The following is a 13,782-nucleotide window of genomic DNA, read 5'->3' as shown; positions in this document are numbered from 1 at the left end:
TCTTGCCAAACAACTGACATGGACTCCTCCAGCTCCTCCTCCGCTTTTCCTCCATGACTCTTCTAAGTGGCTATTGTTCTTTATCTGCATCACTTAGTTCCTGTTGATTTGGTCATGCTTGTCGTTCTAGTTCTTTCTCCTTTCAATAGATTCCCCTGTTTGCTGTTCCTTCATATTTATATAATCAGTTCATGCGTTTTTCTCCATTGTCTGATTTTATATTTTTGGTGTTTCGTCTCTTGATGTTTTTCTTTCCTTTCTTTTGTTTTTTACAGAATCCACATTCCGTTGCACGTTGTTTCCCCCGGCTTGACGGTCCGCTCACACTGGATGTCTTGCCTTCTCCAGTTGGTTCTACCCCCCCCCAGTTTCTTCTCGTTTGTTCTCCTTCTTGATTGTCCTCCCCCAGTTCCAATCCTCGTAAGTATGTTTTCCTTCCTCCCTTTAATGTTCGCTTTCCCCTTTTTCTCCCTTCTCTTCCTTCTTTCCCATTTTCAATTTTGTTCAAAGGTGTCCCCTTTCCTTTACTTTCATCACTCTTTCTGTTCTCTTTCTCGTTATGCATTTTACTTATCACTTCTTTTTCTTTCCTTTGTCTATTTAAATGGATGATTTTTTTTCTCGTCTTTTTGACCCATACTCTTTCTCTCGGCTCATATTCATTCCCTTCCGCTCTCCCTTTTCTTTATTTCTATGATCTTTTATTTATCAGTTTAAACTTTTTCTGGACTTCGCTCTCTTGTCTCTTAGAGTACCCTTCTTTTTTCTCTCATACACCCTCGTTACATTTCTCGTCATCTCACCTGCAATTGCTTTTTTCTATTTTTCTCTCTTTTGCCATACTTATTGTCCTTTTCTATCTAATCTATTTTTTTTCTCACTTGCCTGTTTTCTCTTCTGGGCTTTCTCTTTGATTTTCACTCTTTTGCTAATTTCAATCTATCTTTTATATTATGTCCTTAAAAATAGTTACATGGAATGTTAAGGGTATTAATTCTCCTATCAAAAGACAGAGAATTTTATCGCACCTAGCTCGTTTAAATGTTGATGTTGCATTTTTGCAAGAAACTCACTTGTCTGACATAGAATCTGCTAAACTCAAGCGTGGTTGGGTGGGCGAAGTTTATTATTCCCAAGGAGATGGTAAGCGTAATGGAGTTGCCATTTTATGTCATAAAGCTCTATCCCTTTCTTTGCTTGCCCAGGAGTCAGATACTGAAGGACATTGGACATATGTTAAACTGTCTCTTGAGGATGTTCCAATTTCCTTTCTTAATGTTTACGCTCCTACTGGTGGAGATCCCATTTTCTGGCATGCGTTCTCCCACCATATGACCAGATTTATTGATGATAACTTTATCTTAGCGGGGGACTGTAATCAGCCCTGTGATCCCTTCCTTGATAGGAATTCTACCGCCCACTATGTTCCAAACAAATCCTATAAACTTTTTTCCCAAGCCATTTCCCAACATAAGCTCATTGATGCTTGGCGCTTATGTAATCCGGAGGCACAGGAATTTACTTTTTATTTTCCATGCCATCACTCCCAATCCCGGATGGATTATATATTTGTTACCCATAACATTGCCCAGACTCTTACTCGCGCAGAAATTGGTCCAATTTTACTCTCGGATCACGCCCTTACTTTAGCTCAGCTTGACATCCTTCCCAAACCAGTTGGACCCAAGCGTTGGCGCTTCAATAATACCCTTCTCTTGGATCCCAAGTTCACTACCTCCTCTACTGAATTCTCGAATTAGTATTTTTTGCTCATCGACACTCCTTCCATTCCTCAGCATACTATTTGGGATGCTTTCAAAGCAGCAGCGAGAGATTTTTTAATTGGCTTTATGGCAAAGAAACGGAAAATTGCCCGCAAATTTACGGCCGACCTTCTCCTTGATATTAAGAAATTGGAGCACTCTTATTTCACCTCTCACTCACAAGACAGTTTAACAGCCCTGGTTAATGCTAAAATGAAGTTTAACAAAAAGTCTACGGAAGATGCTTCCCTGTACCTATTGAAATCGAGCGCAAGGTTTTATGGGGGAAAAAATAAGGCTGGGAACGTTTTAGCTAATTATCTGAAAGTCAAACATAACAAATTGAATATTGAATCTATCTATGATGCACACTCTATTCTTAAACACAAAGATACGGACATTCTCACTGAGTTCTCTGCCTTCTATACAACTTTGTATTCTTCCGAAACTCAACCCTCTTCTCAGTCCCTGGATCGCTTTTTCTCCAATATACATACACCTGCCCACTTTCCTCTTGACCTTTCTCACTTAGAGCTCGATATCTCTCAACAGGAATTACTCACAGCACTCCAAAATCTTAAAAAAGATAAAGCCCCAGGACCGGATGGCTTTACCGTTGAATTCTTTCTTCACTTCTTGAAGCTTCTCATCCCCAAACTACATTCCCTCATAGATACATTCCTGGCATTAGGTGCTTCCTCATGTTCTTTCTCTGATGCACACATTTGTCTGATACCTAAAGAAGTGAAAGATGACAAAAACTGTAAAAATTACAGACCAGTCTCTTTGGTTAACATTGACTACAAAATATTTGCTAAATCTCTTGCAGCTCGTCTTGACCTTCTTCTCCCAGACCTTCTGGGTGAGGAACAGTCAGGTTTCGTCAAGGGTCGATTTATCACTGACAACACCAGACTTTTATTTAATGTTTTATCCAAATCTCATCACTTGCCTCACTCCCTTGCAGCAATAGCCCTAGATGCTGAGAAAGCATTTGATAGGGTAGAATGGTTTTATCTTTTTCATACCCTTAAATGGTTTGGTTTTGGTCCCAAATTTATTTCTTTGATTTCCTTACTATATTCTAATCCCCATGCAGCAGTTTGCGTTAATGGCCAAGTTTCCTCCTTTTTTACTTTGGGGAGGGGTGTTCGTCAAGGTTGTCCCCTGTCCCCCTTTCTTTTTAATCTGGCCCTAGAACCCTTTTTATCTAAACTACGTCAAAATTCTGATATCCACGGATTTCAAATATCAGACTCCCAAGTTAAGTTGGCCGCTTATGCGGACAATATTTTACTTTTTATTTCTAATCCCACTGAATCTATTCCTGCCTTTCTTTCTGAAGTGAGAGATTACTCCCAAATATCTGGTTACAAACTCAATAATGACAAATGTGAGACCCTACCCTTGACGAAATTCACTTTCAAACCCGATTTTAGCGCCTCCAATTTTACCTGGAGTTCCTCCCATATTAAATACCTTGGTTTGCATATTACACCTTCTATCTCGGACACGGTCTCCCTTTGTTTAACTATATGTACTCGAAAATTGTTAGACTTAACGTCCAGATGGCACCCTCTTTACCTATCTTGGTGGGGCCGTCTTGATACTATCAAAATGATGTTATCTCCTATAGTCCTTTACACTACTATTTCTAATATTCCAGTGTCCATTCCCTCTAAATTTTTCAAAAAGATTAACTCAATTTTATTGTCTTTTCTTTGGAACAACAAGAAGCCAAGAATGTCCCTTGCTCGACTGATCCGCTCCAAATCAGAAGGCGGGGTCAATTTTCCAGATTTCCCAGCTTACCATAAAGCGTTTTTGCTTAGGCAAGCTTCTTTTTGGTTACAGGATCCCACTTCTCCCTGCCCTTTATGGACCAAATTTGAACGCCTCCTTCTTTCTCCCTTTTCTTTTGCTGAATATCTTTCTTTCTCACGTAAACCCTCTTCCATTTCTAACCCCATTCATAAATTCACTACTAAATTGCTCTTATCTTCCTCTCCCGCCTCTCCCTCAAATATTGCTGACTTCCTGTCTTCCACTATCTGGCACAATACCTCCCTCCTCATCCGTAACAAACCCTTCTACTGGAAGGCATGGCTCGAAGAGGGTTGATATGGATCTCCCAATTATTTTCGCAATCATCTTTTATATCCTTCACTACTCTTCGCTGCCTCTATGGATTACCTGCTTCTTTTTCCCGCAATTATCTTTTGCTTAAGGAAGCAATAATGACAATTTACACTCGCCTATCTCAGGCACACTCCTCTCCTGCTTCCCCCACCCCCACTTCATTACTTCATTCCTTTTTACGCACCACTCCCAAGGCTTCCTCCATTTACAGACATCTTCATACCAGCAACTCCATTAGGCCCAAATCCAAAGTGGAGGAATGTTGGGAACAAGATCTCACCACATCCTGTTCAGTTTCTTTATGGGATAAGATATGGATTAAGATACGTAAATCCTCGAGAGCGGCGACTTTGACACAGACCATGTTCTTCATTTACAATAGGCTTCTTTTTACCCCCTCTGAACTCCACCAACGCTTTCCAGACACTCCCCACATTTGTTGGTCTTGCTCATCCCCACAAGCGACTTTGTTTCATATGCTGTTTCTTTGTAAATCTGTTCATGACTTTTGGTTGCAGGTTTGGGCTCAAATCAATGTAATTTTTCACACTTGTATTCCCTTTTCTCACACTAACATTTTTCTAGGCAGTCTTTCCTCTTGCTGGGATGATGTTGATTTGAACCTTCAGATTATTGATTTATTGTTAGCTTTTGCATTTCAACAAATTACAGCTAATTGGAAGGACTTTTCCAATATTTCCTTTAAAGCGTGGTGGTACAACGTTTGCCACAACCATAGACTGGATACTGCTTTTGTTTTTCCAGCTCACATGGCTGCAAAACGCACCGCCTTATGGCTTCCTGTCACGCTTTATCTTGATGTTTGTGCTAAGCGCTTGTTTCACCCGTTACCATTACAACAAGAAGTCTCCAAACCCCCTTAAATAGCTCCCTACATTCCTCCTTTTCTTTGTTTCATTATCTTTTATGCTCCTTTATTGTACATTCATTTTTGTATAAACGTTTTTTTTTTATTTTTTATTCTCCCTTTCTTTAGCTTTATTGCCCAGAATTTGCTCTTATTATCAATGCTTATAACTGTATTGTTCTCATTATTTACTGATGTTTTCAGCAGTTTATACTCTTCTTATATTTTGTATTGACACCTTATTTCCCTTCTTATATCTAATAAAATTTTCTTGAACTTAAAAGAAGATGGAAAGGCTTTGGCCAACAGCTGTATTTTAACTCACTGGTGGATGTCTTCTAACTTCTTTAAGATAAATCCTACTAAAACCAAGGGAAGCAAATACCAAGATATCCTTGCTGGACTGAATTTTTGAAACCTTCTCCATTTCCTCCTAAAGTCATAGGCAATCTTGGCACCCACCTCAAAACCAATCTATTACTTGAAACACAAGGGACAAATCTCTACAGTATGGGCTTTGGTAATCTCTAAAGCTTGAAGAGCCTCTTGCCTCACAAGAAGAGCAACTGGCACATACCAGTAGCGAATATCTTGATTCAATCTAGGTCGGATTACACAAAGCCATTTATTGAGCCATTCCAGAAAACTCCTCTATCAAATTTAGCTTGTGCAAACTAATGCTGCTTGCTTCATATGTATCATCTCTAGACATGACAGGACCATTCCTAGTAAACCTGTTCTGACTACCCATTTGATCTTGAGTTTCATTCAAAGCCTTTATGATCATACATAAAATCTTAAATCACTACTGTCCTACTTTTCTAATCTCTAAATTTTCACTTTATCAGCCATATTAAACGTTCTGCTCCACCAATCAGTTCTTACTAACCTTGGCACAAACTAGACTGCTTACATATGGTGACAAATCCTTCTCTGGTGTGGCTGCCACTCTGTAGAACCCTCTCTGAGCTGCCATGCGATCAGAAGGTATTTAATCAAATTAAGGAAAGACACTAAAACTTGGCTTTAAACAAATAGCTTCTATCTCATGCTTTTTTGCTAGGCATGTTATCCACTTTAGCACTAAGAACCTTCGTGTAAGTGTGTTCTGTAAATAAATACAGCATAACAATGTGTTTAGTATCCATGTCTTGGTGCAACCAACATGAGAAAGCAAGGGTGCAAATGAAGGCCATTTATCTACGTAGTATATAAATATTGGGAACATATAAAATTGGACAGCCCGCTGCTGAATGCACGCCATCAACTCAACCCAGGTTGCATGTTTTGTGTGATGTACATATATATATATATATATATATATATATATATATATATATATATATCCAAGGAAACAAAGTTCGTCATGCGCTCTCAGGTAATCAGGCAAAGGAATCCAAAGTGTAGGATTTGCAGTTTATTTACACAACGCGTTTCAGCTCAACAGCCTTGTTCACGTGTAACCCAACACAAGTAACTTCGGCATTTAAATAAAGTTCAGCGTTGTCAATCACATATTGACATAAACATAGGACTAGTAAATGCAAATGGCAGACATGTTGGAATGGTAGATTAACGTCAACACAGTTGTAAATTACATTGGACAAATTGAAATAGCATGTCATTAGCTACGCTTCAAAGTATATATAGTAAAATACGTAAACAATTCCTGTATAATACATAGAGGTAATCATTCGACCTGCCACAAATCAAAACTATATTAGATAACGTATTGTGTTATCGTGGTCCCAGTGAATCAAAAATATCTTACTCATAATTATATGAACATGTTGTGTCTTTTTCGATCGAACATTCAATCAATGTAAAATACATAATCCTTGAGCCTGACAAAGATCCACACCTAATATGAGTAACATGTTGTGTTATTTATCAAAACAAAGCTCATATTAGCAAGATGACCATGATATGAACTTATTGTGTCTCTCTCGATCAAACATTGAATCAATGTGAAATACATAATCATTGAGCTTGAAACAGATCCACACCTAGTATGAATAACATGTTTTGTAATTTATCAAAACCTTTCTCATGTTAACAAGAATGTATTGTGTTCCGCTCACTCAGATGAAAGATAATGTGACAATGTGGACTGAAGTCTAATTGATCTCAAAAGAGTTGCACACATTGTAGATAGTAGGAAAATAGTCCAAAAATCAATTTACGTAAATTTATAACAAATGCAAGACCAGATGCTACTGCCCCCTGTAGAGTAGAGCATACATTTTATCACTGGATAATATTAAAAATTCATGTGAAAAAATCCTAATCTCTTCTACCACAAATCAGACTGAATCCAATCACTGTAGATCACGGATAGTCAGGATCATCAGACAGAATTACTCGATGACGTTAGCAAGTCCTGGACATCTACTAAGAAATGCATAGTCCCTTCTTTATAGTGATTACAATCGTCAAACCTTCCACGCCGGTATACCAAAATGTGACTTAACAAAGAGCAGTGATTCCCAGAGTGCAAAGGATAGGTGCGCCCGTGCAAGTGAAGTCCAGTGATAGGCCCCCTCCTTTCCTCCTATGGAATAAAAGACACAAAAAATATATATTTTAAAATCTATTGGTACTAAGATATCGTTATGTTAGCAGAAGAAGAGTCTTAGAGTACATATAACTACATATAGCTCGTAATCGAACGACTGATGAGCAGTTCACAGATAGTCTACATTATTCTCTCAAATGACTGGCAAGTTCCTCATCCATATTAAGACCCCCCTGAATCTTGTTTGAAACTCAATTATGAGCCTAGATTCACATTGTCTCAGGTTCAGCACCCTGTCACCACCTCTGGGATGCCTAGTGACATGTTCCAATATGAAAAAGTTTAGATCAGCAGTATTGGAGAAGTGTTGTTGTTCGAAGTGGCGTGCAACAGGGTATTTGGGGTCTAGATTAGAAATGGCCCTGAGATGTTCGAGAATTCTTTTTTTGGCAGCACAACTAGTGCTGCCAATATACCAGAGGTTGCAAGTACACTCGATGGCATAGATGACAAAGGTTGTACTACAAGTGAGGAATTGAGTCAATTTTTTGGTGATACCACCATACTCCACAGACCCCCTGTATTTACTGTATTTACAGGCCTTACAGTGGCCACAGGGGTAGAAACCAACTAAGCCATTTTGAGAAATCTTGGGATATTGAGTGATGTCATTTCTGACCACTAGATCTCGTATATTCCTATTTCTCTTATAAGTAATAGTGGGTCGATCTGGTATGCTACTGCCCAGAATGGAGTCTGTTTTAAGAATCTCCCAATTTCTGGTAAGGATTTTTTTGACTTTGTCTGTTTCAGAATTAAAAGTCAATATCAGTCTTGTGGGCTCATCGTTGTCGCTTAGATCAGTGACGGGATGTTCCTAAAGAGTTTGGGATCTCTCAATGCCATTCGCTCTCTCTTTGGCTTTCTTGAGAACCCAACTGGGATAGCCTCTGCTCTCAAATCTTGTCATTATAGTGTTCTGCTCTCTCAAGTAAGAATCAGTGGTGTTACAGTTTCTCTTAGCCCTCAGCAACTCACAGTAAGGAATACTCCATTTGAGTGCCTCAGGATGGCTGCTGTGGGCATGAAGAACACTGTTGCCTTCTGTAGCCTTTCGATACAAAGAAGTACAGATCTTGAGGTCCTTTATCTCTAGTTTGACATCTAAGAATTCAGTTTGGATATTACTGATGTTGCCTGACAAGAGAATGTTATACTTGTTGCAATTTAGCTTGGTGATAAAGTTCTCAGCATCAGTTTTAGTTCCTTTCCATATGATGAAAAGGTCATCAATGTAGCGAAGCCACACGATGACCCTTTCAAAGTCCCTTGCTAAGGTGCTACTGTTACGGATTTCCTGCTCCCAGAATCCCATAAACAAATTCGCAAAACTTGGGGCAAAGCAAGACCCCATTGCAGTACCATTGATCTGCCTGTAGAGGGCGCCATTGAAGGAAAAAATATTGTTAGTCAAGCAAAATTGCATCATTTCCATTACCATTCTGGAATGTTCACGATAACATAGTGGTCTATTACTCAAAAAGTAATCACATGCCTGTAGACCATGTTGATGATTGATTATCGTATACAATGAGTGTACATCCAAAACAATAAACATAAATTCAGGTTCCCAGTTTATATTTTCAATCTGACAAAAAAAATCCTTAGTGTCTCTGATGTAGCTGTGTAGTGTTGTAACAAAGTCTCGAAGGAAATGGTCCACATATTTTGAAATGTTTTCACTAATGCTACCAATGGAAGAGACTATGGGGCGTCCAGGGGGGTTGGTAGCATGCTTGTGAAGTTTGGGTAACAAGTATAGGATGGGGAGTCTAGGGAAATCTCTTTTTAAATAACAGTATTCCTCCCAAACAAGGAGCCCTTTGTCTTTCCATGTCTCTAGTTTCTCCCAAATGTCTATGATGCTCTGATTGTACACATCAATGTTGACAGGTATGTAGAAATTAGTGTCATCAAGTTGTCGTTTTGCCTCGTTGATGTAAGCCTCTCGGTCCAGAATAACAATGTTACCTCCCTTATCTGCAGGAAGAATCACTATATTGGTGTCTTCATATAGTGTCTTGAGTGCTTTTCTTTGGGTGAATGAGAGATTGTTTTTGAACCCTCTGTACCCTCGAGTGGTTTTTTTTCGTAAACCAACCACCCCCTTGATAATACAGTCATGAAAAGTATCTATACTGTTGTGTGGAAGTATAGGCATAAAGGTCGATTTGACCCTAAAGTTAGTTTTGGCTGGTGCATCTTGTGTCAAGTTCATATCATCAAGGCATTGAGTGGTAGAGATGGACCGATCATCTGCTGTGTTATCACTATTATCATTTAGATCGGACTTTGCTAGAAGTGTGTCAACGTCTCCAATTATTAAATTAGAGGAACTGGATCTAGTGTTGTTATAGGTACTATTATTTTGACCCAATCTTTTTAGTTTGCGCCATTTTTTTAGTTTTAATTTACGCACAAATTTAAAGACCTCTATTCGGGTGTCTGTAAAGTTGAAGCCAGTAGTGGGGCAAAAGGAAAGACCCAAGCAAAATGTCTTATTCATAGGTGTCATAGGTGTGGATCTGTTTCAAGCTCAATGATTATGTATTTCACATTGATTCAATGTTTGATCGAGAGAGACACAATAAGTTCATATCATGGTCATCTTGCTAATATGAGCTTTGTTTTGATAAATAACACAACATGTTACTCATATTAGGTGTGGATCTTTGTCAGGCTCAAGGATTATGTATTTTACATTGATTGAATGTTCGATCGAAAAAGACACAACATGTTCATATAATTATGGATAAGATATTTTTTATTCACTGGGACCACGATAACACAATAAGTTATCTAATATAGTTTTGATTTGTGGCAGGTCGAATGATTACCTCTATGTATTATACAGGAATTGTTTACGTATTTTACTATATATACTTTGAAGCGTAGCTAATGACATGCTATTTCAATTTGTCCAATGTAATTTACAACTGTGTTGATGTTAATCTACCATTCCAACATGTCTGCCATTTGCATTTACTAGTCCTATGTTTATGTCGATATGTGATTGACAACGCTGAACTTTATTTAAATGCCGAAGTTACTTGTGTTGGGTTACACGTGAACAAGGCTGTTGAGCTGAAACGCGTTGTGTAAATAAACTGCAAATCCTACACTTTGGATTCCTTTGCCTGATTACCTGAGAGCGCATGACGAACTTTGTTTCCTTGGATTTATATATATATACATGTACATCACTCAAAACATGCAACCTGGGTTGAGTTGATGGCGTGCATTCAGCAGCGGGCTGTCCAATTTTATATGTTCCCAATATTTATATACTACGTAGATAAATGGCCTTCATTTGCACCCTTACTTTCTCATGTTGGTTGAACCAAGACATGGATACTAAACACATTGTTATGCTGTATTTAATTATTTGTTGGCGGCGCACACTCACAGCTGGTGCAGTAGTTTGAAACAGACAGTTTCCCTTTAAAATCCGAAATAAACAAATGCCACTGCACTCCATGACCTTGGATCGTGAAGATTTATTCTGTGCACAAACAACAAAGACCACCGACGTATTTCGACCAAATGGTCTTTGACATGATTGAAAAACACTGTTTGGTAAAAAAAATGACAAAAAAAAAAACGGTGGTGTTTGCCATTTGTGCATAGAATAAATCTTTACGATCCAAGGTCACCGGGTGCAGCAGCTTTTGTAGTTGTTATTGAACTGCCTGTGATATATATATATATATTCACTGAAAAAAACAGGTTTCACACTAGTTATAGTTAGGAATTAGCATTTAAAAAACCTATTAAATTCACTGAAAAAACCATAGGTTTCACACCAGTTATAGTTAGCTGGAAATTTTACTGACATAAAACCATTGAAATTCCCACGTTATAGTTAGTTGGACTCACTATAACTTGCGCGCCTGCAATGCACTGCTGATGACGTCACATATTACATCACTCATGACATGGTCAGTGACATCACTCATGACATCACTGATAACACCATCCTTGTGAGAGTGACAGACCTCCTTTCAGTGTAATGTAACCCTTGAAACACATATTCAAAAATAGAAACTAAAATTTTCAAAACAATAGAGATACCCATCCCAGTTTCAACAACCAATTCAGTAATACCACCATCTATATACGCATCCACTCATTCACCAACAGTTCTATATAGTCGCTCATACATATATTGACTCATCATATGTAGTGAAACACCTATACATCCTGTTACACACCGACAGTCATCCAAAAGTTACTCACACACATAATCACACATACAAATAAACTATTGATCATCCATTTATTTGCATATACAGCTATACACACACTACCACCTTTCTTCTAAGGAAACTTACACATACTTACTCTCTTAAACAATCACTTATAGAAACACATACTTATTTAAACAGGAACTCTTACAATCTCTCACATATACTCACTTATATACATCAATACTCACATATACTAGATTAAAACATATGTAGTTACTCATTAAGACACTAGTGAGACAGTCATTCACTCACTAACACACACATATACACACTCATCCACCCATACAGTCCTGCACATATGCTGTCTTCAAAACACATACAAACAGTGAGTCAGTCATTGATGCATCTATGTGCTAAGTAATACCCCCACCAAACCATACAGACACTCATAATGATACTAAAAAATATAAAACAAAAAAGAATTTAAAAAAAAAGTGACACCATCCTTGGGACCAAGCGACAGACCTCCTTTCAGTGTAATGTAACCCTTGAAACACATATTCAAAAACAGAAACTAAAATATAAAACATATTGATTTTTCAGAAAGACACACATTCCCTGGATGGTGTCATCAGTGATGTCATGAGTGATGTCACTGACCATGTCATGAGTGATGTAATATGCGACGTCATCAGCAGTGCATTGCAGGCGCGCAAGTTATAGTGAGTCCAACTAACTATAACGTGGGAATTTCAATGGTTTTATGTCAGTAAAATTTCCAGCTAACTAGAACTGGTGTGAAACCTATGGTTTTTTCAGTGAATTTAATAGGTTTTTTTAAATGCTAATTCCTAACTATAACTAGTGTGAAACCTATGGTTTTTTCAGTGAATTTCATAGGTTTTTTAAATGCTAATTCCTTTCTATATCTAGTTTGTAACCTACGATTTTTTTTTAATTTGCTGTTTTGTGTGAGTATTAATTAGTATTATTTTTTTTATAATAATATTAAAAAAAAAAAAATTTAAATCATTTTTTCTTGGGGCGCTCTGGGTCCGCGCACCGGTAAGCTCTCTGAAAAGCGCACCCAGAGCGCTACTTGCGTTCGTGTAAAAAAATATGAATGGAAAGTAAATAATAACGCAAGACATTTAGTACCATACATATAAAAGCAGTTTTTTTAATAAGGAAATGAAAATAATTTTGCATTTCCGTGAAACTATCAAAACGTCACTTCGGCGCACCGCGTAAGCGCCCCCGGAAGCGCCTATGTTCGCGCCCCGGAAGCGCCTACGTTTGCGCCGCGTATGCGCCTACGTTCGCGCCGCGTATGCGCCCCCAGAAGCGTTCCGGTGCGCGCAGCGTCAGCGCGTCAAGTCATGTGACCTTAAAATAACACTTTTCATTGGTTGCTAACAGTTTTTTTTTACAAAGAATGAAATCCCCACCCATTTCCTTCACTTCTTCTTTCACTTTTGTGACTGAAAGACCTGCCTTTTTTCTCTTCGATCTTTCTTGGATAATCATGGCTGCCAGACAATCCAGCAGTGAAGATGAGCCTGAATTCATTGATGAAGAGCCTCCTCAGCCGAAGGTGAAAGAGCATTTCATCTGGAATTTTTTTTCCATACCAGATGACCAGAAAAAGGTCAATGCTCCAAAAGTGGAGTGCAGGATCTGCCACACAGTCCTGTCACGGGGTGACCCCACAAAGAAATATTCTTTTGGGAACTCCACAATGCTTCGCCATGTGGAGAGGAGGCACCCCCAGAATTTTGCCCGGGAAAGTGTCAGGGCTCTGGCACAAGAGGTTCCCAGTGATGGGGCCTCTACATCCACTGGAGGAGCAATTACTTCAGTGAGGGGGCGATCGCAGGAGCTGGTTCCAAACATTCAGCCTGCATTCAACAAAGGCGTCCTGAAATGCAGATACTGCGATCAGCTACTCACCTTTGGGGAGCAAAGTGTCCTGCTCATGGTTCGAGCATTGGAGAACCATCGCTGCCGTTCCCAGCCCTAATTTATTTTGTTTTTGTTGCTTCTATTGAGCAGTTTCCATTCCCTGTTTTTGTTTTTGTTCTAAAAAAAGAAAAAAGAAGAAAAAAAAAGTTCTTTTCAGAACTACCTCCAATTCTCATCAAAGAGCTATATTCTTAAAAAAATGAAAAAGAGTAAGTGAAGTGGAGTGCATTGATAATGGAAAGGAAAATGAGTAAGAAAGAACAGAAAGGTATGAGAGGACAAAGGAAG

General features: G+C 38.6%; 1 long non-coding RNA gene across 1 annotated transcript in view; it reads left to right on the top strand.

Annotated features, from left to right (window-relative positions):
- The first annotated feature begins 275 nt into the window (after positions 1-275).
- Positions 276-13,782, top strand: part of LOC147729685 (uncharacterized) — a 79,308-nt gene continuing 65,801 nt past the window's right edge. The window contains exon 1 of the long non-coding RNA XR_015308341.1: positions 276-420. This is a non-coding gene — a long non-coding RNA (uncharacterized LOC147729685). The remainder of the gene's footprint in view (positions 421-13,782) is intronic.

The sequence above is a fragment of the Lissotriton vulgaris genome, chromosome 2_1, assembly GCF_964263255.1.
Source record: "Lissotriton vulgaris chromosome 2_1, aLisVul1.2, whole genome shotgun sequence".
NCBI classification, from domain to species: domain Eukaryota; kingdom Metazoa; phylum Chordata; class Amphibia; order Caudata; family Salamandridae; genus Lissotriton; species Lissotriton vulgaris.
The sequence above is the reverse complement of the archived record's forward strand: the minus strand, read 5'-3'. Positions and strand labels throughout refer to the sequence as shown.